This window comes from Pseudorca crassidens, chromosome 4 (assembly GCF_039906515.1).
Source record: "Pseudorca crassidens isolate mPseCra1 chromosome 4, mPseCra1.hap1, whole genome shotgun sequence".
NCBI lineage: Eukaryota > Metazoa > Chordata > Mammalia > Artiodactyla > Delphinidae > Pseudorca > Pseudorca crassidens.
Window position 1 is genome coordinate 108,467,985 of NC_090299.1, and position 22,907 is coordinate 108,490,891.

Consider the following 22,907-nt stretch of genomic DNA (forward strand, 5'->3'; position numbering starts at 1 on the left):
TGAATTTAAAGGAGAATCCCAGGAAATGAATGTAGTTTTTATAATTAATCACCAAAACCCTTTCCAGCTTAACATTTCTATAATCTGTGATTTCATATGAAGTTTTAGTTATGATCCCCAATTATGCAATTAATGTAGAATTTTAAAATGTTTTCAAGCGGGAAGAGATTAGTGCAAGGCATTTAAAGATAATTCCCGACCCACCATTCACTAAGTTTTTGAATAATATATTGCTTGCAGAGAAAAGTAGTTGAGACTATTTTGCCAGTTAAATTAGTGAAAAATGGGTTAGGAATGGAACAGTTCCCATTTATTATAAATCAGTATAATATAACAGGATCCTGTCGTTCTGAGCTTATCACTCCTAGGGAAGAGGTTGCCACACATGTGATAGGCACCTAAAATAATGAATAGGTGGAACAGATTGACATAGAGTTCTTAACTCTTAAAAGTATAGTAGTACAAAACCTGAATGCTCTTTTATAAAGGGATTAAGGCATATAAGGAGCTGCTAGTGGATTTTTTCAGAAACCCTTAGTGGAATACTACTTCTGTGATTTTCTTATAACATTATTATAATACTTTTCCCAGAAATCAGATAGATCCTACAGACTGTATTCAAGGCAGTTATTAGGCACTGGGCAAGGCTGTATTTTTTCCAAAAAAATTTTTGGGAAAAAATTGTATAAACAATAAAAAAAATCATTAAGGCACTATGGAATAGTGCATATTTTATTGCTGTTTGAAATCATTCCACAGAGACAGTGAATTTTGAATAAGGATGTTTCTGAGCCTATACTTAATCTCTTTCTGGGACTTTGACCTAAGAAGACATTTTCAAAAGCTGTACCCCAATAATGTAATCTGGTATTTGAGAATGAGATGTACAAAAGCTCACATTTCATTAGGGCGACTACATCCGTGATATGTGCTACCCCAAACATTGCAGTCTCAAATGCACGCACAAAAGAAGAACCAATTTTCAGGGGCCTCCATCACCATACTGACCAACTGCTAGCCATCTACCTTTCCTCTCCTTTTCAGAATGACAGAAGGAATGGAATCAGAACCTGATACACCTTGCATCAAAGATTACTGAATTCTACCAAATTTCTGATGTTAAAGGAGAGACCGTTATCTGTACTCTGAACACAAGAAGAAAAATGACCTTTTAGCTTTCAGTGATTGAAAATTTGAAAGTTACTGACAGTTCAATTTACTTTGCTTTTTAACTATGCCTTTTCATGCTGGTCAGACACAGCCTATGTATCTTGTTCCTGCAGTTGAATGGCTTTCCATTATCTTAATTAAATTTATTGCAAAGGAGAGGGTTTCCTGGAACAGCTAAGCTACAGGTGATTTATTGAACTATAACTCATTTTCTGGGAAATAAGTTGATTACAATTTCAATTTACCATTCTTCTTCTGAAAAGAAACTTAATGTTTTACCTTTTTGGAAGGAAAGTTACCAAATAATCATTATTTGCTTTTTTTTCCCTAACATCATTATTGGAGTATAATTGCTTTACAATGTTGTGTTAGTTCCTGCTTTATAACAAAGTGAATCAGCTATACATATACATATATCCCCATATCCCCTCCCTCTTGCATCTCCCTCCCACTTTCCCTATCCCACCCCTCTAGGTGGTCACAAAGCACGGAGCTGATCTCCCATGTGCCACACCTTCTTTATCCATTCATCTGTTGGTGGACACTTAGGTTGCTTCCATGTCCTGGCTATTGTATATTTGCTTTTTTTAACCTGTTTGTTTTATGTAGAACCAAACTTACTTGCCTTGGAATATTACTTTTTACCAAGTTGATTTTATTAGAGTATAATTAACAAGTGTCAAAGAGAAGCTACTTGATTCGTTTTCACAGTAATTCAGAAGAAAAAAAAAAACTGGGTTTGAAAATGAATTACTTTCCTCTAGAATTTTAGGTAAAATTTTAAGACCTCATGTGTTAAAATTAGTCAAGTTCTGTTATCTCACTGAACAGATTAACCCTCTTTTCCATGTCCTCTGTACTCCTCACAGAATGTTTGCCGCTCTTTGCATGTATCTGAGCCAGTAGCAGTGGGTTGTATAAAGCAGCTTCAACATCACCAAAAACTTCAAAGAAATCATTTTTCTCACAACAAAGGCAGCTCTGTGCATGGCCTTAAACTGCCTGCCTGGAAAATGACTGCAATCTACAACTGCCAGGTCAATGTAGATGTTCATGTTAATTTTCCAAGTTGGGAAACAACATGCTTATTGTTAGGTGATAGAAACATGTGAGAGATTAGCAATGAGCAACTTTACAAACAACGAATTGAAAGAAGCTTAATTCAATAAGAGGAAGGAAAATTTTGCAGTAGCCTCCCTTATCATTACTCTATTTTTTCTACTACTCAGAGAAGCTGAAGGAGAGGGAAAAATAGATCTGGCAGATAGTATTTCAGGGCTAGTTGCAAAGAGGGTAATGCACAAAAGGATCTTGTCTGGAGAGATGAGTACTGCATGTGAATGTTAGAGGCACTATGGATGTAAGGTATGAAGTTGCATTGGATTTATTTGTAGTTTTTAAAAAATAGGATAAATGATGATTTATAACGAGCATTTCAGTACACATGGTTTGACAATATGAACTTTAACTAAATGTAATGTTTTAAATAGGAGATACAGTCAGGAATGTGAAAAAAGGAACTGGAAGGACTCTTTTGTTACAAAATTTTATTTCTTATATTACCTTGATACTTAGAATAAATGAATGTCTTTTGGATTCAAAACAAGAACAACTCTTTAAAATATTTAGATAGGCTATGTATTATTTTTATTTTATAGATTATGCTGAATGCTATTTCCGTTTTTAATAAAAAGCCAACAAAAATGTTCTTGTCTTTTTCCTGTTTCTGAGACTTTCCTGGTTATTGGTTTCACCTTAGGAGCACACATAATCTAGCTTACTTTCCATGTTTCTTGCTTCTCTAGTCTTTAACTTAACTTACTTATTTTTTAACATCTTTATTGGAGTATAATTGCTTTACAATGTTGTGTTAGTTTCTGCTGTATAACAAAGTGAGTCAGCTATATGTATACATATATCCCCATATCCCCTACCTCTTGCACCTCCCTCCCACTCTCCCTATCCCACCCCTCTAGGTGGTCATGAAGCACAGAGCTAATCTCCCTGTGCTATGCAGCTGCTTCCCACTAGCTTTCTATATTACATTTGGTAGTGTATACATATCAGTGCTACTCTCTCACTTTGTCCCAGCTTAACTTTCCCCCTCCCCATGTCCTAAAGTCCATTCTCTATGTGTGCGTCTTTATTCCTGTCCTGCCCCTACGTTCATCAGAACCATTTTTTTTTAGATTCCATATATATGTGTTAGCATACAGTATTTGTTTTTCTCTTTCCGACTTACTTCACTCTGTATGACAGACCCTAGGTCCATCCACCTCACTACAAATAACTCAATTGCATTTCTTTTTTATAGCTGAGTAATATTCCATTGTATATATGTGCAACATCTTCTTTATCCATTCATCAGTCGGTAGACACTTAGGTTGCTTCCATGACCTGGGTATTGTAAATAGTGCTGCAATGAACATTATGGTACATGTCTCTTCTTGAATTATGGTTTTCTCAGGGTATATGCCCAGTAGTGGGATTGCTAGGTCATATGGTAGTTCTATTTTTAGTTTCTTAAGGACGGTCCATATTGTTTTCCATAGTGGCTATATAAATTCACATTCCCACCAACAGTGCAAGAGGGTTCCCTTTTCTCCACCCCCTCTCCAGCATTTATTGTTTGTAGATTTTTTGATGATGGCCATTCTGACCATTGTGAGGTGACACCTCACTGTAGTTTTAATTTGCATTTCTCTAATGATTAGTGATGTTGCGAATCCTTTCATGTGTTTATTGGCCATCTGTATATCTTCTTTGGAGAAATGTCTATTTAGGTCTTCTGCCCATTTTTGGATTGGGTTGTTTGTTTTTTTGACATTGAGCGGCATGAGCTGCTTGTATATTTTGGAGATTAATCCTTTGTCAGTTGCTTCATTTGCAAATATTTTCTCCCATTCTGAGGGTTGTCTTTTTGTCTTGTTTGTGGTCTCCTTTGCTGTGCAAAAGCTTTTAAGTTTCATTAGGTCCCATTTGTTTATTTTTGTTTTTATTTCCATTTCTCTAGGAGGTGGGTCAAAAAGGATCTTGCTGTGATTTGTCATCCAGCGCTCTGCTTATGTTTCCTCTAAGAGTTTTATAGTGTCTGGCCTTACATTTAGGTCTTTAATCCATTTTGAGTTTATTTTTGTATATGGTGTTAGGAAGTGCTCTAATTTCATTCTTTTACATTTAACTGTCCAGTTTTCCCAGCACCACTTATTGAAGAGGCTGTCTTTTCTCCATTGTATATTCTTGCCTCCTTTATCAAAGATAAGCTGACCATACGTGCGTGGGTTTACCTCTGGGCTTTCTATCCTGTTTCATTGATCTATATTTCTGTTTTTGTGCCAGTACCATACTGTCTTAATTACTGTAGCTTTGTAGTATAGTCTGAAGTCTGGGAACCTGATTCCTCCAGCTCTGTTTTTTTTCCTCAAGTTTGCTTTGGCTATTCGGGGTCTTTTGTGTTTCCATACAAATTGTGAAATTTTTTGTTCTACTTCTTTGAAGAATGCCATTGGTATTTTGATAGGGATTACATTGAATCTGTAGATTACTTTGGGTACTTTAGTCATTGTCACAATATTGATTCTTCCAATCCAAGAGCATGGTATATCTTTCCATCTGTTTGTATCATCTTTAATTTCTTTCATCAGTGTCTTACAGTTTTCTGCATACAGGTCTTTTGTCTCCTTAGGTAGGTTTATTCGTAGGCATTTTATTCTTTTTGTTGCAGTGGTAAGTGGGAGTATTTCCTTAACTTCTCTTTCAGATTTTTCGTCTTTAGTGTACAGGAATGCAGGAGATTTCTGTGCATTAATTTTGTATCCTGCTACTTTACCATATTCATTGATTAGCTCTAGTAGTTTTCTGGCAGCGTCTTTAGGATTCTCTATGTATAGTATCATGGCATCTGCAAGCAGTGACAGTTTTCCTTCTTCTTTTCCAAATTGGATTCCTTTTATTTCTTTTTCTTCTCTAATTGCCATGGCTAAAGCTTCCAAAACTATGTTGAATAATAGTGGTGAGAGTGGGCAACCTTGTCTTGTTCCTGATCTTAGAGGAAATGGTTTCAGTTTTTCACCATTGAGAACGATGTTGGCTGTGGGTTTGTCATATATGGCCTTTATTATGTTGAGGTAGTTTCCCTTTATGCCTACTTTCTGAAGAGTTTTCATCATAAATGGGTGTTGAATTTTGTTGAAAGCTTTCTCTGCATCTATTGAGTAGATCATATAGTCTTTATCTTTCAATTTGTTAATATGGTGTATCACATTGATTGATTTGCATATACTGAGGAATCCTTGCATTCCTGGGATAAACCCCACTTAATCATGGTGTATGATCCTTTTAATGTGCTGTTGGATTCTGTTTGCTAGTATTTTGTTGAGGATTTTTGCATCTATGTTCATCAGTGATATTGGCCTGTAGTTTTCTATTTTTGTGACATCTTTGTCTGGTTTTGGTATTAGGGTGATGGTGGCTTTGTAGAATAAGTTTGGGAGTATTCCTCCCTCTGCTCTATTTTGGAAGAGTTTGAGAAGGATAGGTGTTAGCACTTCTCTAAATGGAATTCACCTGTGAAGCCATCTGGTCCTGGGCGTTTGTTTGTTGGAAGATTTTTAATCACACTTTCAATATCAGTGCTTGTGATTGGTCTGTTCATATTTTCTATTTCTTCCTGGTTCAGTCTTGGAATGTTGTGCTTTTCTAAGAATTCGTCCATTTCTTCCAGGTTGTCCATTTTATTGGCATATAGTTGCTTATAGTAATCTCTCATGATCCTTTGTATTTATGCAGTGTCAGTTGTTACTTCTCCTTTTTCATTTCTAATTCTGTTGATTTGAGTCTCTTCCCTTTTTTTCTTGATGAGTCTGGCTAATGGATTATCAATTTTGTTTATCTTCTCAAAGAATCAGCTTTTAGTTTTATTGGTCTTTGCTATTGTTTCCTTCATTTCTTTTTCATTTATTTCTGATCTGATCTTTATGATTTCTTTCCTTCTGCTAACTTGGGGTTTTTTTGTTCTTCTTTCTCTGTTTGCTTTATGTGTAAGGTTAGGTTGTTTATTTGAGATGTTTCTTGTTTCTTGAGGTAGAATTGTACTGCTATAAACTTCCCTCTTAGAACTGCTTTTGTTGCATCCCATAGGGTTTGGGTTGTCATGTTTTCATTGCCATTTGTTTCTCGGTATTTTTTGATTTCCTCTTTGATTTCTTCAGTAATCTCTTGGTTATTTAATAGTGTACTGTTTAGTCACCATGTGTTTGTATTTTTTACAGTTTTTTTCCTGTAATTGATATCTAGTCTCATAGCATTGTGGTCGGAAAAAATTCTTGATACGATTTCAATTTTCTTAAATTTACCAAGGCTTGATTTACGACCCAAGATACGATCTATCCTGGAGAATGTTTCATGAGCACTTGAGAAGAAAGTGTATTCTGTTGTTTTTGGATGGAATGTCCTATAAATATCAGTTAAGCCCATTTTGTCTAATGTGTCATTTAAAGCTTGTGTTTCCTTACTTATTTTCATTTTGGATGGTCTGTCCATTGGTGAAAGTGGGGTGTTAAAGTCCCCTACTATGATTGTGTTACTGTTGGTTTCCCCTTTTATGGCTGTTACTATTTGCCTTATGTATTAAGGTGCTCCTATGTTGGGTGCATAAATATTTACAATTGTTATATTTTCTTCTTGGATTGATCCTTTGATCCTTATGTAGTGTCCTTCTTTGTCTCTTGTAATAGTGTTTATTTTAAAGTCAATTATGTCTGATATGAGCTACTCCAGCTCTCTTTTGATATCCATTTGCATGGAATATCTTTTTCCATCCCCTCACCCTCAGTCTGTATGTGTCCCTAGGTCTAAAGTGGGTCTCTTGTGGACAGCATATATATGGGTCTTGTTTTTGTATCCATTCAGCCAGTCTATGTCTTTTGGTTGGAGCATTTAATCCATTTACATTTAAGGTAATTATTGATATGTATGTTCCTATTTCCATTTTCTTAATTGTTTTTGGTTTGCTTTTGTAAGTCTCTTCCTTCTCTTGTGTTTCCTGCCTAGAGAAGTTCCTTTAGCATTTGTCGTAAAGCTGGTTTGGTGGTGATGAATTCTCTTAACTTTTGCTTGCCTGTAAAGGTTTTAATTTCTCTGTCGAATCTGAGTGAGATCCTTGCTGGGTAGAGTAATCTTGGTTGTCGGTTTTTCCCTTTCATCACTTTAAATATGTCCTGCCACTCCCTTCTGGCTTACAGAGTTTCTGCTGAAAGATCAGCTGTTAACCTTATGCGGATTCCCTTGTATGTTATTTGCCGTTTTTCCCTTGCTGCTTTTAATATCTTTTCTTTGTATTTAATTCTTGATAGTTTGAGTAATATGTGTCTTGGCATGTTTCTCCTTGAATTTATCCTGTATGGGATTCTCTGTGCCTCCTGAACTTCACTGTGTATTTCCTTTCCCATGTTAGGGAAGTTTTCAACTATAATCTCTTCAAATATTTTCTCAGATCCTTACTTTCCTCTTCTTCTTCTGGGACCCCTATAATTCGAATGTTGGTGTGTTTAATGTTGCCCCAGAGGTCTCTGAGTCTGTCCTCAATTCTTTTTATTCTTTATTCTGCTCTGCAGCAGTTATTTCCACTGTTGTGTCTTCCAGGTCACTTATCCATTCTTCTGCCTCAGTTATTCTGCTATTAATTCCTTCTAGAGAATTTTTAATTTCATTTATTGTGTTGTTCATCATTGTTTTCTCTTTAGTTCTTCTAAGTCCTTGTTAAATGTTTCTTGTATTTTCTCCATTCTATTTCTAAGATTTTGGATCATCTTTACTATCATTATTCTGAATTCTTATTCAGGTCCACTGCCTATTTCCTCTTTATCTGTTTGGTCTGGTAGATTTTTACCTTGTTCCTTCATCTGCTGCATATTTCTCTGTCTTCTCATTTTGTTTAACTTACTGTGTTTGGGGTCTCCTTTTCACAGGCTACAGGTTCGTAGTTCCTGTTGTTTTTGGTGTCTGCCCCCACTGGTGAGGTTGGTTCAGTGGGTTGTGTAGGCTTCCTGGTGAATGGGACTGATGCCTGTGTTCTGGTGGGTGGGACTGGATCTTGTCTTTCTTGTGGGTAGGGCTGCATCCGTTTGGGGTGTCTGTGAACTTTGTACGATTTTAGGCAAACTCTCTGCTAATGAGTGGCATTGTGTCCCTGTCTTGACACTTGTTTGGCATGGGGCATCCAGCACTAGAGCTTGCTGCCCATTGGGTGGAGCTGGGTCTTAGTGTTGAGACGGAGATCTCTGGGAGAACCCTTGCCAATTGATATTACGTGGAGCTGGGAGGTCTCTGGTGGTCCAATATCCTGGACTTGTTTCTCCTACCACGGAGGCTCAGGCCTGACACCCGGCCGGAGCACCAAGACCCTGTCAGCCACATGGCTCAGAAGAAAAGGGAGAAAAAAAAAGAAAGCAAATAAAACAAAGTAAAAGAATTCAAAAATGATAAAATAAAAAATAATAAAAATAAATAAATAAAAGAGAGCAACCAAACCAATAAACAAATCCACCAATGATCACAAGCACTAAAAACTAAGCTAGACATAAAAATCAGAAACAGATCAATTGCAGACATCAAACCCCAAGTCCACAGTTGCTCCCAAAGTCCACCACCTCAATTTTGAGAACATTTGTTGTCTGTTCAGGTATTCCACAGATGCAGGGTTCATCAGGTTGCTTGTGGGGATTTAATCCGCTGCTCCTGAGGCTGCTGGGAGAGATTTCCCTTTCTCTTCTTTGTTCGCACAGCTCCCAGGGGCTCAGCTTTGGATTTGGCCCGGAGTCTGCCTGTAGGTTGCCTGAGGGCGTCTGTTCCCCACCCAGACAGGAGGGGGTTAAAACAGAGGCTGATTAAGCCTCTCTTGCTTTCTCAGGCTGGGGAGAGGGAGGGGTATGGTAGTCATAATTGGAATGTGGGGTGAGCCTGTGGTGGCAGATGCTGGCGTGACGTTGCACCAGCCTGAGGCATGCTGTGTGTTCTCCCAGGGAAGTTGTCCCTGGATCTCGGGACCCTGGCAGTGGTGTGGCTGCACAGGCTCCCGGGGTGGGGTGTGGGTAGTGAGCTGTGCTTGCACACAGACTTCTTGGTGGCAGCAGCAGCAACATTAACGTTTCATGCCTGTCTCTGGGGTCCGAGTTGATAGCTGCGGCTTGTACCCGTCTCTGGAGCTGGCTTAAGTGGTGCTCTGCCTTCTACGGGCACACTGGGAAGGAATCCCCTCTCCTCCTGCACCCCGAAACAGTGGTCTCTTGCCTTTTCAGCAGTTCCAGACTTTTTCCCGGACTCCCTCCTGGCTAGCTGTGGTGCAGTAGCCCCCTTCAGGCTGTCTTCATGCAGCCAACCCCAGTCCTCTCCCTGGGGTCTGATCTCCAAAGCCCGAGCCTCAGCTCCCAGCCCCCGCCCGCCCCGGCGGGTGAGCAGACGAGCCTCTCGGGCTGGTGAGTGCTGGTCATCACCGATCCTCTGTGCGGGAATCTCTCTGCTTTGCCCTCCGCACCCCTGTTGCTGCGCTCTCCTCCATGGCTCTGAAGCTTCTTTCCCCCTCCGGCACCCGCAGTCTCCGCCCGCGAAGGGGCTTCCTAGTGTGTGGAAACTTTTCCTGCTTCACAGCTCCCTCCCACTGGTGCAGGTCCCGTCCCTATCCTTTTGTCTCTGTTTATTCTTGTTTCTCTTGCCCTACCCAGGTATGTGGGGAGTTTCTTGCCTTTGGGGATGTCTGAGGTCTTCTGCCAGCGTTCAGTAGGTGTTCTGTTGAGAGTTGTTCCACACGTAGATGTATTTTTGATGTATTTGTGGGGAGGAAGGTGATCTCCACATCTTACTCCTCCGCCATCTTGAAGACACCCCTTAGTGTTTTAATTTTAATGTGTGGGTAGCTGATCAGTAAGAGGTGGGGTCAGGGAAACATGGCTTACTCCTCAGCTCTGGTCTCCTACTTCTCACCTTGCATCTGTGCCAGTTGGTGGTAGCAGGATGGGTGATGGAGACCATAATATTTGCGATCATTTGTTAGATACCTGCCATGTGCCAGGTCTTGTACGTAGTGTCTCACTAGTCTTTACAATAATTCTGTAGGAAAGAGCACTGGTATCTTCTTTTTAAAGATGAAGAAAATGAGGCTTCACAAGATTATGTAACTCTTCCCCAAGTCAAATGACCTTTAATACCTTTAATAAGTACTAGAGTCAGAGGACAAGAGCAATGAAAAAACCTACCTGAGTTCCCTTCTTCTGTGATGAAACAGGGGAGTGAAAGGGAACCTCAGGGGTTTGTATAATTCCAGACCCAAACCTCCCCGGAAAATAGAAAGCTCAGAATATTGAAGTAGAGGACCAAGTACAGAACAATTTGGGATAAACAGAATCTGAGGTTTTTGGTGAGAGAAATCAATCAGAAAAGCTTGAGAAAGTGTAGAGCCCCATTTAATTTATATTTCATTGACTACCAGGAGAATGGTTATTGTGACTTAAAACTTGCCCTTTGTTAGTCACGTTTATACTCTATTTCCCCGTCATGACTAGTAGTCACAACCATTAGAATACTTTGCTTATTCCAGGGAGAGAGAAAAAGGGAAGAAGACTGTATTCTTTTGTACAATTAGCTGAGATGGACAGACAGTCTGGTCAGAGGCAGTAGTTGATTTCAGTGCACTAGACAGCCAGCAGTCCCTGTCCCTGGGAATTTATACCAGATGAAGGCCTTAGATTCTTCCGGGGAAAACAGGGAGGGGCAGAGTACGAGGATTAGCACTAATTATTGCAGTGCCGCTCCCTTATTCTCATTCCTCCATTCCACTAACATTTTTTCTCTAGCCTATATTCTAAATCCTTTCTAGAGTACTAGTTGCTACCTCTCCTCATCCCAGGTCCCTTCTGGAACCCTCTCAGTTTGAATTTACGTATTTGGAAGGATGCCAAGGATCAGCCCCGCTAGTAGATGGAGTTCTGTAAGAGTTAAACTAGTGGAGGGAGACTTTTACTTACACCTGTGGAGTCTTCTCAAAATCTGAAGAATGTGCAGAGTCCAGAGCTGAGTCTGGGAAGCCTGAGAAAAGAGGCATATGAACATATTGCCAAAACTGAAGGCTCCAGAAATAGGTCTCAAATTACCAGGAATCCAAGAGTTTGGGAAAGGGAAAAGAGAAGTAGTTCTAGAGTAAAAGGGGAGCCGTCCTGGGAATTACCAAGAACCAGCATTATTGTTTGACAGCAGCAGAGTAATGGGGTGTTGCGTGTGTTTAGATAGACCAGGAAAGAGGCAGAGTTCCTGTTGCTCGTCAGGTTGGGGACAGAGTAAATAAGAGAAAGAGATGTATTCCTGACATCTCTAGTTGAGACCCATAATACCTTTCTCTCTAGAAAAATAATATATGTTAGGTTAGTTAGATTTCTAGGCTAGCCTGCTAAGATAGAGTTACCTCATAATGAACTTGAAATATAGGCTCTGTCATGAAAAAAAACCATCTTGGTGGAAAATAATGGTTCTTCAAATGAACTTTTGAATTAGGTTCCATTGATAAGTGGGGAACTACCTGTAAATTAGAATTAAAGTTAGCCAAATTTTGAGATATTATCATGGTTTACAGATATTCATTAAAAATATAATTTACTCTTAATTTTTAAAAAGCTAAAAAATGACAGTGATACTTTTGAAGAGTACTGATCAGTTATTTTGTAGAATGTGCCTCAATTTTGGCTTAACTTATGTTTTCTCATGATTGGAATGAGGTTATGCATTTTTGGCAAGAAAACAACCAAATGCTGTTATGTCCTTTTTAGTGTGTCATATCAAGGAACTTATATTGTTGATATGTGTTATGACTAGTGATATTTATTTGATCATTTGGTTAAGTTTGTGTCTGCAAGGAAAAACTCTCACATTTGGAGACTAAGTAGGAATACAATATGGGTCCTGGATAGGATCTTAGAAAAAAAATGTTAGTGGAAAAAAATTGATGAAATATAAATAAAGTCTGTCATTTGGTTAACAATATTGTACCAATGTTCATTTCCTGTTCTTGATAATTGTGCTATGGTAATATAAGATGTTAACATTAGGGGAAGGGAAGTGATGGCGATAAGGATACCTGTACTGTTTTTGCAACTTTCTGTAAATCTAAAATTAACTCAGAAAGTTAAAAATTAACATAATGATATCTAATATTTACATAGTGCCTACTGTGCGCCAGACTCTATATCTATTAACTCTTTGATTCTTCTCAACCCAGTGAGGGGAACTATTATTATCACCATTGACAGATGAGGAAACTGGTTACAGAGAAGTAAGAAACACGTCCATTGTCACATAGTTATTAAGTGATCACATAGCTAGAAAGTGACTGAGTTGGGATTTGAACTGAGGCATTCTGGATCCAGAAATCCATTATGTTATACTGGCTTTCATTGTGATGTGTGTGTGTGTATGCACACACACACACACACACACACAGTTTAAAAATAATTCAGACATACAAAAAACAGGTCTACCTTACCCTGAGGCAATCTCTGTTACTAAGGTTTTCATTGTTGTTTGTTTGTTTGTTTTAAACCTTCAGAGAAGAATTTACTCTTGAACTTTGATAACAGCCCATTTTGGTTTTTATCCATAATATTCAGAGTTGCGCTGTCTCAGTGTTTTGTTCTCTCTTCAGAAGCTTCTCATGGTATGCTGACTATTAGAGATAGCAACTGTATTGGAAACTTAGGGAATCCCTTCTGAGATGGTTGGACAGGAAACCTTTATGAATAAGGTGCTAATTACTCATAATTACAAGGTGCATTCTGTATGATAAGATTAAGTAGAACCAAACTTAGTTCGGAATTTAGCCAAGAAGTTCTGCTGTTGCTCTCATGAATGCTTTAATTAGTATATATGTCTTTTTTATCTTAGTATTGAGATTATTTATTTATATTTTAAAAACCCCAACTTGGTAGCCATTGTAACAATAGCTTTGTTTGTATTTGAAAATAAAGAAAGATTATTATATATGGAATACTGTAGATAGGCCCTTTGGGAGTCTGCATGAATTACTTGAGTCTGGTTACCAGATAAGGTAGAGACTGAACCTGAGCTTCCTGTAATGGCTAGAGGTACAGGGTTCCACAAAGAACAAATTACTCTGAAGAAAGATTTTATCTTTGAGTGAAAGAGAAAGTTGATAAAATACATATATTAACAGTTACTGACTCCCTGAGCTTCATAATTCTAGGAATTAATCATTGCTGATGCATATGTCTAAAGAAATTCATTTCTATCTTTCACCTTGGTCAAAAAGAAAAGAAACTAGTTATTTAAAAGGTGATAAAAAGAGTAGGAATTTCCTGCCTATTTATGTACATATAGTCTTTGCTGCAGAAACAACTAGTGTTTGTCTTTCTTTCCATGGTTAGGGCATTTTTTCCTGTGTTTTGAATTAAATTTGTAAACAGCAGCAATAGTGACTTCTTTCCTGTTAGCTTTGTATTCCTGGTGCAGGGGAAGACTCTCATAGCAGATATTTGCTTTGGAAAGTCCAAAGGTCAAAGTTCTCTTAATTTTCTTCGTGTCTTTCCTTCCCTTTCTCTTGCTTTTATTTCAAAATTTATTTGTATCTCTATCTTTCTTAATCCTTACTTTTTAATTGATTGTAATATGGAATTAATTTTTTTTAATATCTGTAAAATTTATTTTTAAAAAGTTATTTCTTGAAAAAAAGTTATTTATGTGTTTTAAATTTAAAAGATTGTGAGTTGATCCTTTCTTATTTCTCTAAAAACTTGGATTAAGTGGCTTTTTACTTATATTCTCAATTGTTCTCAATTGATTTTTCCCCTTTTAGGGAAAAAGAAATGTCTTTTACTTGCCTCTCAGTACTCTCATTACATATTCAGGCCATTCCAAATTGTGTGAATAACTAAATTAAACTACTAAGTGACTTTGACAATTTAGAGAAATGAATGTGTGTGAAGTGCAGTAGCATTAAGGGCAAGGGGATTAAGAGAATAGACTATAGACATATGAGCTGGAGAACTACTATGTTTGTGCATGTATGACAAAGAGAGATGAAGGACACCATTCATCTCTCACCAAAATAAACCATTAGCTAAATATGAGTTAAATGTGCATCACTAACATTTATAAAATTAGGAAGAGGGTTGTTGATGGGCTGATATTCAAGATATCTGTGAGATATTGGTTAGGAAATCAGAACCTACTGTCCTATAGATGTTAAAATGATGGTGGTGATTGTTAAACTTGAGAGGTCCTTCCAGGGCAGGAACCTTGTCTGATTTATTTTTTGTCTCCTATTTATTTGCCTTGCATAAAGTAAAGTGTGTGTGTGTGTGTATAAATAATTGAGATTTCAGGTGTAAAACATAATGATTTGATATTTGTATGTACTGCAAAATGATCACCACAATAAGTCTAGTGAACATCTGTCACCATACATAGTTACAGAGTTTTTTTCTTGTGATGAAAAATTTTAAGATCTACTCTCTCTGGAACTTTCAAATATGCCATACAGTATTATTATTAGCTATAGTCACCATGCTGTGAATTAGATCCCTGGGACTTATTTATTTTATAACTGGAAGTTTGTGTATGTTGACTCTCTTCACCCATTTTGCCCATTCTTCCCCCCCTGCCACCCTGGGCAGCCAGTCTGTTCTCTGTATCTATGAGCTTGGTTTTTTTAGATTACAAATATAATTGAGATCAAGTAAAGTCTTAATAAATATATTTATGTAATCCTTGGCCTCCAAAATGTAGTTAACTTTTAAAGTACTTTTAAATTCAAGCCCAAAAGTACTACAGAACTTAGCCATTATATAATAATAATGTCTTTGGAAGTTGTTGTAAGGTGTTGCCACAACTTCCTTCTCTCCTTACGTCATTTTTCTGGCCACTAGCCACTGCATACCTGTACCCGCACCTAGCCTAGGGCAAGAAAGAGTAAATTGGGACAGCTTTGATCTCAGGAAAACCTATTATATGCAATGGAGAGAGAAGGGGAGGTGTGAAGAAGCGGGAAACCTCAGAATCCTGTGCTGTGTTTCTGGGTTGGAAAACAGAACCTTTCTGGTTTGTCAACCAGTCTACTGATGCTGAGGTGGTGTGTAAAGGATGTACCATAATAATCAGTTACGCTAATTAGATGCATTAGGATTAACCCACGTGGGAATCCTGCATTACAGAATCAAATATCTATTTCCAAAACTTATTAGCATTGTCATATATTCTAAGGCTTTCATGGATACACAAAAAGTCTTCATTCATTCTAATCCTATATACGTTTAGGAAGGAAGCCTCTTAAATTAAAAAAATTGATTAACCATCTACTTCAGAGACTGGTATTGACAGTGTGAAACAACTAGGGCATCTATAAATGTAAACAGAAACCAAAAAACCCAGCAGCTGCGTTGAGACAATGCATCAGTTTAAAAGGTGATGCTATTCTTTAATAGCATGGAGTGAGGAGCAGGGTTTGGGACAGACACTACAACAGTCTTTCCAGCCCATCTTGAGATATGTTTTGACAGGATTGTTCTTTATTTTAAAGTATTATGGGTTCCTGGTTATCAGTCATAAACCAAATTCAGATGTTAAGATACTTTGAAAATGAAATATATTCCAAAAACAAATGAGTTTTGAATTATCCACTGTCGGATTGATTGTCTATGGAATATGTTTCCCTTCATTCAAAAGATAATTTAAAATTGGCTATATGGTACTCATAATAATTGCCTCAATTATCTCTGTCATGTAAAATCACTGAATAAAAAGGGAGGAAAGAGACTGTGTCCCATCTTCCTGCAGTCCTTCCACCTCTCCTTCCTTTATTTCTCCCTCCCTTTATCTCTGTGGGGCTGAACTTTGAATTTTACCTGGGCAAGAGAGGATGACTGAGTATGTCAACTTGACAAAGAGTTAGGTTCCAGGTCTTTCTTCCAATTGTTTCCCAGTTAAGCAGTCTTTCCTTTGAATACAAAGTGTAGGATACTGTGCTGAGATACTGATGCATAACAGCTTTAGTAGGGGTGGCGGGGGTGGAGGGGTGGGGAGTGGCTGGGGGTGGCAACTTATTTTCTGGTTGCAAGAGCCAGAACAATCAACAGCCTAATTTAGGGTTTAGTGAAGGCTTCTCTTAGAATGGATTATGATTTAAGGACTTGGAGAACCTTCAGAAGGATGGCATTAAAATAGCCAGAGGTTTGGTGAAAGACTAAAGCAGTAGAGGTGATTTAATTAAAAAGGAAAAGCTGAGGCAAGTAATTGTCATCAGGCAAATGAGTGTATGAAAAGAGTATTGGCCTATGTATTGGGAATTATGGGTTTAATCTAGATTCTACTAGTTAGTGTATTACCTGAATCCTAATTCCATAATTTGGGAAATAATGGGGCACTGGATGATGTCTCAGTTCCCTTTAAACTCTGATAGTCTGTGAATTGGTGTCTATCAGTAGCATTTTATACTTTTGAACTCCTCCTCCTTGAAATTCTCTTCCTTTGGTGTCTGTGATACTGTACTCATAGTTTTCCTCCTGCCTCTCTTGCTCTTCCTTCTTTGCAGGCTCATCTTCTTCCTCTCCCTGATAATTAACTGTTGTGTATATCTTCAAGATTTAGGCCTAGGCAGTCTTTTATCACTTTCTATCCTATATCTTCCATCCTATAACACTAGCTGTATCTTAGGCAGAGTAGTCGATGATCGTACTTCAGTAATTACGTATATATGTCAGTGGTTCCCAAATTATATTTCCAATCTAGACCTCTTCTCTGAGTTCTAGACCTGTGTATAAACTGCTTACTCAGCATCCCTATTTGAGTAGCTGAGAGACACCTCAAACTCAACATATCCAAAACCAAACTCATAAAATCTTTCCCTGTACAGTGTCCCTAATCTGAGTGTATGGCACCATCACCCATCAGTTACAACCAGTTGTGCAAGCCAGAAACATGGGAGTCTGCAGTAGTCTCTTAATAGATCAACCGCATCTGTTCTGTTTTCCCCCTAGTCTAGTCTCTACAGTGGAGCCAGAGGGATTTTTTTTAAGGCAGATCTAATCTTGTGTCTCTGTGTTACTCTTAAAATATTCCAACAGCCTTTAAGATTAAGACCCAATTCATTATCATGGCCCTGCCTGCCTCCCCAGCTTCATCTTCCACCATTCTACGCTTTGTTATTTCAACACCAACCACACTAACCTTCTTTCATTTCCTCAGGTATGCCATAGCCCTCCCACACATCCCACAGGGTATTTGCCTTGCTCTTCCTTGTGCCCAGAATATTACCCATCCCCTTCCCCATTGCACATACTACTTGTTCTTCTGTTTTGAGCTCAGTAGTAACTTTCTTTTAGAGTAGTCTTCCCTGACCCCCTCCAATCTAGATCAGGTTCCTTTATTAAATATTCTCTTAGAAGTATGTTCTTTTCTTTCATAGCACTTATCTGTTTATTTTTATATAATCCTTCCTGATTATTTAATTAGTTCTGCCTCCCCCACTAGACCGTAAGTACTATAAGGGCAAGGACAGTTTCTGGTTTTTGCTCACTGTTACAAGATTCTTATATAGTGCCTGTCACATGATAAGTAGTTAAGAATTATTTGTAGAGGGAATGACTTAAATAGCTGTGCGTTGTAACTTTTATTTTTCAGTTTTCATCAAGATCAGGGCAGAAGCTAAAAGTGGAACAGTAGAATCAATCTTCAACCTCTCCCTTTCTCTGAGCTTTTTCCTATTTAACGTATTATCTTGTTCAAGCCATTCTTAGCTTTGGACTAGTAAAAACAAGAGAAAAGCAAACGAAAGAACAAAAAACCTTCCTCATCTTCATATTCTCACCTGGCTTCTGTCTTATTTGTTTCCGTTCCATTACAGCTATTTAAAAAGTAGAGATAGCATTGTGTTTGAAAACATGGGCTTAAGCTAAAAGACCAGGATTCAAGTTTCAACTCTGCCACTTGTAGATGTATGATTTTGCTTCAGCTTTTCAAATGATAAAATGAGAGAAATAATGGTTCTTTATAGGCTTGCTTTGAGGATCAAATGACAATACATGTGAAATGTTTAGTACTATGCCTGGCATACAGTAAGCACTCCATAAATGTTAGCAGCGATCATTATTGTCATCATCGTCATCATCGTAGTTTTAAGCTGAGTTGTGTCCTCTCATAATTTATAGCTTGAAGCCCTAAAACCCATTGTGACTGTATTTGGAGATTGGGCCTTTAAGGAGATAATTGAGGTTAAATGAGGTTATAAGACTGGAGGCCCTAATCCAATAGGAACAGTGTCCTTGCAAGAAAAGGAAGAGGCACCAGGGGCATGTGCACAAAAAAAAAGGCCCTGTGAGGACATAGAGAAAATGTGGCCATCTGCAAGCCAAGGAGAGAGGCCTCAGGAGAAACAAAACCTGTTGGCACCTTGATCTTGGACTTCCAGCCTCCAGGACTGTGAGAAAATAAATTTCTGTTGTTTAGGCCACCCAGTGTGTACTATTTGTTATGGCAGCACGAGTGGATTAACACCACCGCCACCACTACCACCATCATCATCGTCATCCCATTCTTTCAGTAAGGATCCCATCCTTTCTCCCATTTTCTCCTTAATCTACTGATGTCAGAATTCCTTCTGTTGTGGAACTGTCATAAGTTACTGGTTACTCTTATATAACCAAGTTCAAAAGACTCTTTTTGTGTCTTATATAGCTTGACTTTGTGGTCCTTGAAAGTCAACTTTTCCTCCCTCATAACATCTCTCTTCTTTTTTTATTGAAGTACAGTTGTTTTACAATATTTTGTTAGTTTCAGGTGTACAGCAAAGTGATTCAGTTATGTATATATATTTTCAGATTATTTTCCATTATAGGTTGTTATAAGGTATTGAATATTGTTCCCTGTGTTACATAGTAAATCCTTATTGCCTATGTATTTTATATATAGTAGTAGTGTATCTGTTAATCCCATGTTGCTAATTTGTCCCTCCCCCTCCTACCTTTTCCCTTTGGTAACCATAAGTTTGTTTTCTATGTCTGTGAGTCTGTTTCTATTTTTTAAATAGATTCATTTGTATTATTTTGTATTTTTTAATTTTTATTTTATTTTTTTGGCCATGCAGCATGTGGGATCTTAGTTCCCTGACTAGGGATCAAACCTGTGCCCCTCTCAGTGGAAGCGCAGAGTCTCAACCACTGGACCACCAGGGAATTCCCTGTATTATTTTTTAGATTCCACATGTAAGTGATATCATATAATATTTGTCTTTGTCTGACTGACTTCACTTAGTATGATATTCTCTAGGTCATCCATGTTGCTGCAAATGGCAATCTTTCATTTTTTTATGGCAATATTTCATTCTTTTTATGCACATCTTCTTTATCCATTCATCTGTTGATGGACACTTATGTTCCTTCCATGTCTTGGCTATTGTAAATAGTGCTGCTGTGAACAGTGGGGTGCATATATCTTTTTGAATTAGAGTTTTCATCTTTTCCGGATATGTGCCCAGGAGTGGGATTGCTGGATCATATGGTAGCTCTAAAACATCTCTCTTCTTGAAACTTCTGCTTAGTCTCCTTCTTAATTTCCATCTTGAACCTTGTCTCCAGCTGCACCTAAGTACCAGTGTTTTCTAGGGCATTATCCCCTGCATTCAAGTCTACCACACCATTTGGCTGATATGATAGGCAGAATAATGCCCGCCCCCCGGATGTCCATGCTCTACTCTTTTGAAGCTGTGAATATGGCAAAAGGAACCTTGCAGTTGGAGTTATGGTTATGCACCTTAAAATATATGCATACATATATTAAGTGGAACCAGTATAATCACATGGGTGCTTAAGAATAAAAGAGAAGACAGAATAGTTAGAGAGATACAGCAAAAGAAGAGGAAGGGGGGACTCGAGTGTGAGAGGGACTCCACCTGCTGTTGTTGGCTTTGAAGAGGGAGGAAAGGGACCAGAAACCAAGGAGTGTGGTGTCCTATAGAAACTGGAAATAGCTCTCAGCCGACAGCCAGCAAAGAAATAGGGATTTCAGTCCTACATCTATCTACAAGGAACAGAAATCTGCCAACAACCTGATGAGAAAAGAAATGGATTATCCCCTAGAGCCTCTAGAAAGGCTGTCGAGTCACATATAAGAAAGCTACCAGACCCGTTCATGTAATCATTAGCTTCTCTCATCCCCTTAAGGGACCAGCCCTTTTAGTTTTGCTTTCCTTTTTTGAAAAGCTAAGATTTTCTGTTCCAGAAGAGAGTAAGCTGAAATTGAAAAGCATTAGGTTATCTTCAGTTTTCTTTTAAGTTTGAATGATGTTCCAACAGTAGTTGCTTCATGGGGGTTTCCAGCTTTGACAAAAAAGTTAATAACTAAACTCTTGATTACAACATTAGCCATGCCTAGGGACAGAATTCTTCTCTATTCTTCATGTTATATAAAATGCTCACCTTTTTAATAATGTTCCTATGCATTTTTTAAAAATGTACAGGCTTGAAAGTAAACATTATTCTTCCTATTTTGCCCTTCTTATTTAGGAATGCGTAACTTCCACAGGAGTTTCCAATCAGTAAATCAGATCCTGTTTACCCTTATTTTGTGTCCTCAGTCCACAAGATCCCACACAATTTTGGGCATCTTGTAGCTGATAAGTGAATGAAAATAGCTTATTTTCCATCTGATTTAAAAAGCTTTTTTTCTTTCTAAATCTATGTTAATCAATTTTGTATTGTATGGAGAAAAAAATGCAGATGAAGATATGGCTATTGCTTCAGCTGCACTTGAAATTTTTTAAATAAAAAAAGTCTTAATAAGCACCCCATACCCCCGCAGTCTCCCACCCTGAGGAGAAGGACTGAACAAAATGGGAGGTTCCCATTTCTTCAGGGAGAGAGAGGGTGAGTGCTGCCCTGGATCAGGGATCCTTCCCCTAGGTTTAAAAGGTGTATGAGCACCTACATGACATGGACCCTTTACCTCTCTGACCTCATCATCTGCTGTACTTTTCACTCACTCACCATCAGCCAGCCACAATTACCTTTCCTCAGACATAGGAGGAAGGCTCCCTGTTCTAGCTCAGTGTTGTCCAAAAGAAATATAAAGCAAACCACATGAGCAAGTTAACATTTTCTAGCAGCAAGGGGGACTTCCCTGGCGGTCCATAGGTTAAGACTCCACGTTTCCAGTGCATGGGGCATGGGTTCACTCCCTGGTTGGGGAACTAAGATCCCTCATGCAGCACAGTGTGGCCAAAAAAAATAAATAAATAAAAAGGAAGTAAGTAAATAGATAAATAAATTAAACTTTCTAGCAGTACCATTAAAAAAGATTAAAAGAAGCAAGTGAAATTAGTTTTATTAATGAATTATTTAACCCAATATATCTAAATAAGAAGTTTTACTATTTCTTCTCCTACTTTGTGTTTGAAATCTGTATTTTACGCTGACAGCACATTTCACTTGGACACTGAATTTACATCAGAGTTACTTGATCTGTATTTAGATTTATAAAGTTTACAGTTGAAGCATAGAACCACATATCCTAGTTATTCTAAACATAACTTAAATTTTTTCAAATAAATCCAGTATCAGCTTTTAAGTTTAAATTAAATAAGTTGAAACACAGTAAAAACAATTCAGTTCTTTAGCCACCAGGTCACATTTCAAGTGTTCAGTAGGCATAGTTGTTACTGGACAGTGCAGTTCTAACTATTCTCTCTCTGTAAAGAATGCTTTCCTACAGATAACGGCTTGGTTAACTCCCTTCCCTCCTTAAGTATTTTTCTCAAATCTCACCTTCTCAGTGAGGCCTGCCAACCATTCTACTTAATACTACAATCTGCCCATAAGTCACCATACTCCATACTTCTAATCTGCCGTACTCCACCCTACTTCATCTCTCTTCACTGTATAATTGCTAATTTATTATTTTCATTGTCAGTTGCTTCCCTCCCTTTCTCCTGCTACTTGCTAGATGGAAGCTTCCTGAAGGCAGAGATCTTTGTTTTGTTCACTGATATATCCCAATACCTAGAATAGTGCTTGGCCTATAACAGGTACTCAGTAAACATTTAGATCAAATTTATTAAATGAATGAATCATTATAAAAGCTTGTTGAAATTATTAATAAATACATATTAGGTTCTAGATATAATTCAGACAGAGTTAAAAAGCATTATTGACCAAATTCTGCTTAAATATATCTTGAATATATCTTTGTACCTTATATTGTTTTAATCTGGGAGTCATGGGAAGAGAAATGAGGAGTACAAAAGAAGTTTATAATCTAGTTAGGAAAGTTGATTCACAGAAAAGAGAAAATATGAAAAATGATGCATTCTGCTGCAAACATTAGAGAATTGACTTGAAATATGGTACCCGTAGCTGTGCTGCATATATTCCTTTGAGAATTTCTCAATATATACTTAAGTATTTATGTGTTTATCATTTGACAAGACTTGAACACAACAAATAGAAAAACTAAAAGTATTATAAAACCTACACTTGAAAACTAGAAGGAACAATGACAAAGAGAATAATTTCAGTTCTAAAAATTGAATTTAGCAAAAATAATCTTTTAAAGAAATGTTGTTGGAACAACTAGACATAGACATGCAAAAGAATGAATCTAGTCTCAGACCTTATACCATTCACAAAAATTAACTCAAAATATATCACAAACCTAAATATGAAATGTAAAACTATAAAACTAGAAGGTAACAT

At 37.7% G+C, this 22,907-nt stretch overlaps 1 protein-coding gene across 1 annotated transcript in view; it reads left to right on the forward strand.

Moving 5' to 3' along the window:
* The first annotated feature begins 2,337 nt into the window (after positions 1-2,337).
* Positions 2,338-22,907, forward strand: part of ART3 (ADP-ribosyltransferase 3 (inactive)) — an 84,088-nt gene continuing 63,518 nt past the window's right edge. Inside the window, exon 1 of the mRNA XM_067736308.1 lies at positions 2,338-2,535. The gene's annotated coding sequence lies outside the window, so the exon portion shown is untranslated. The remainder of the gene's footprint in view (positions 2,536-22,907) is intronic.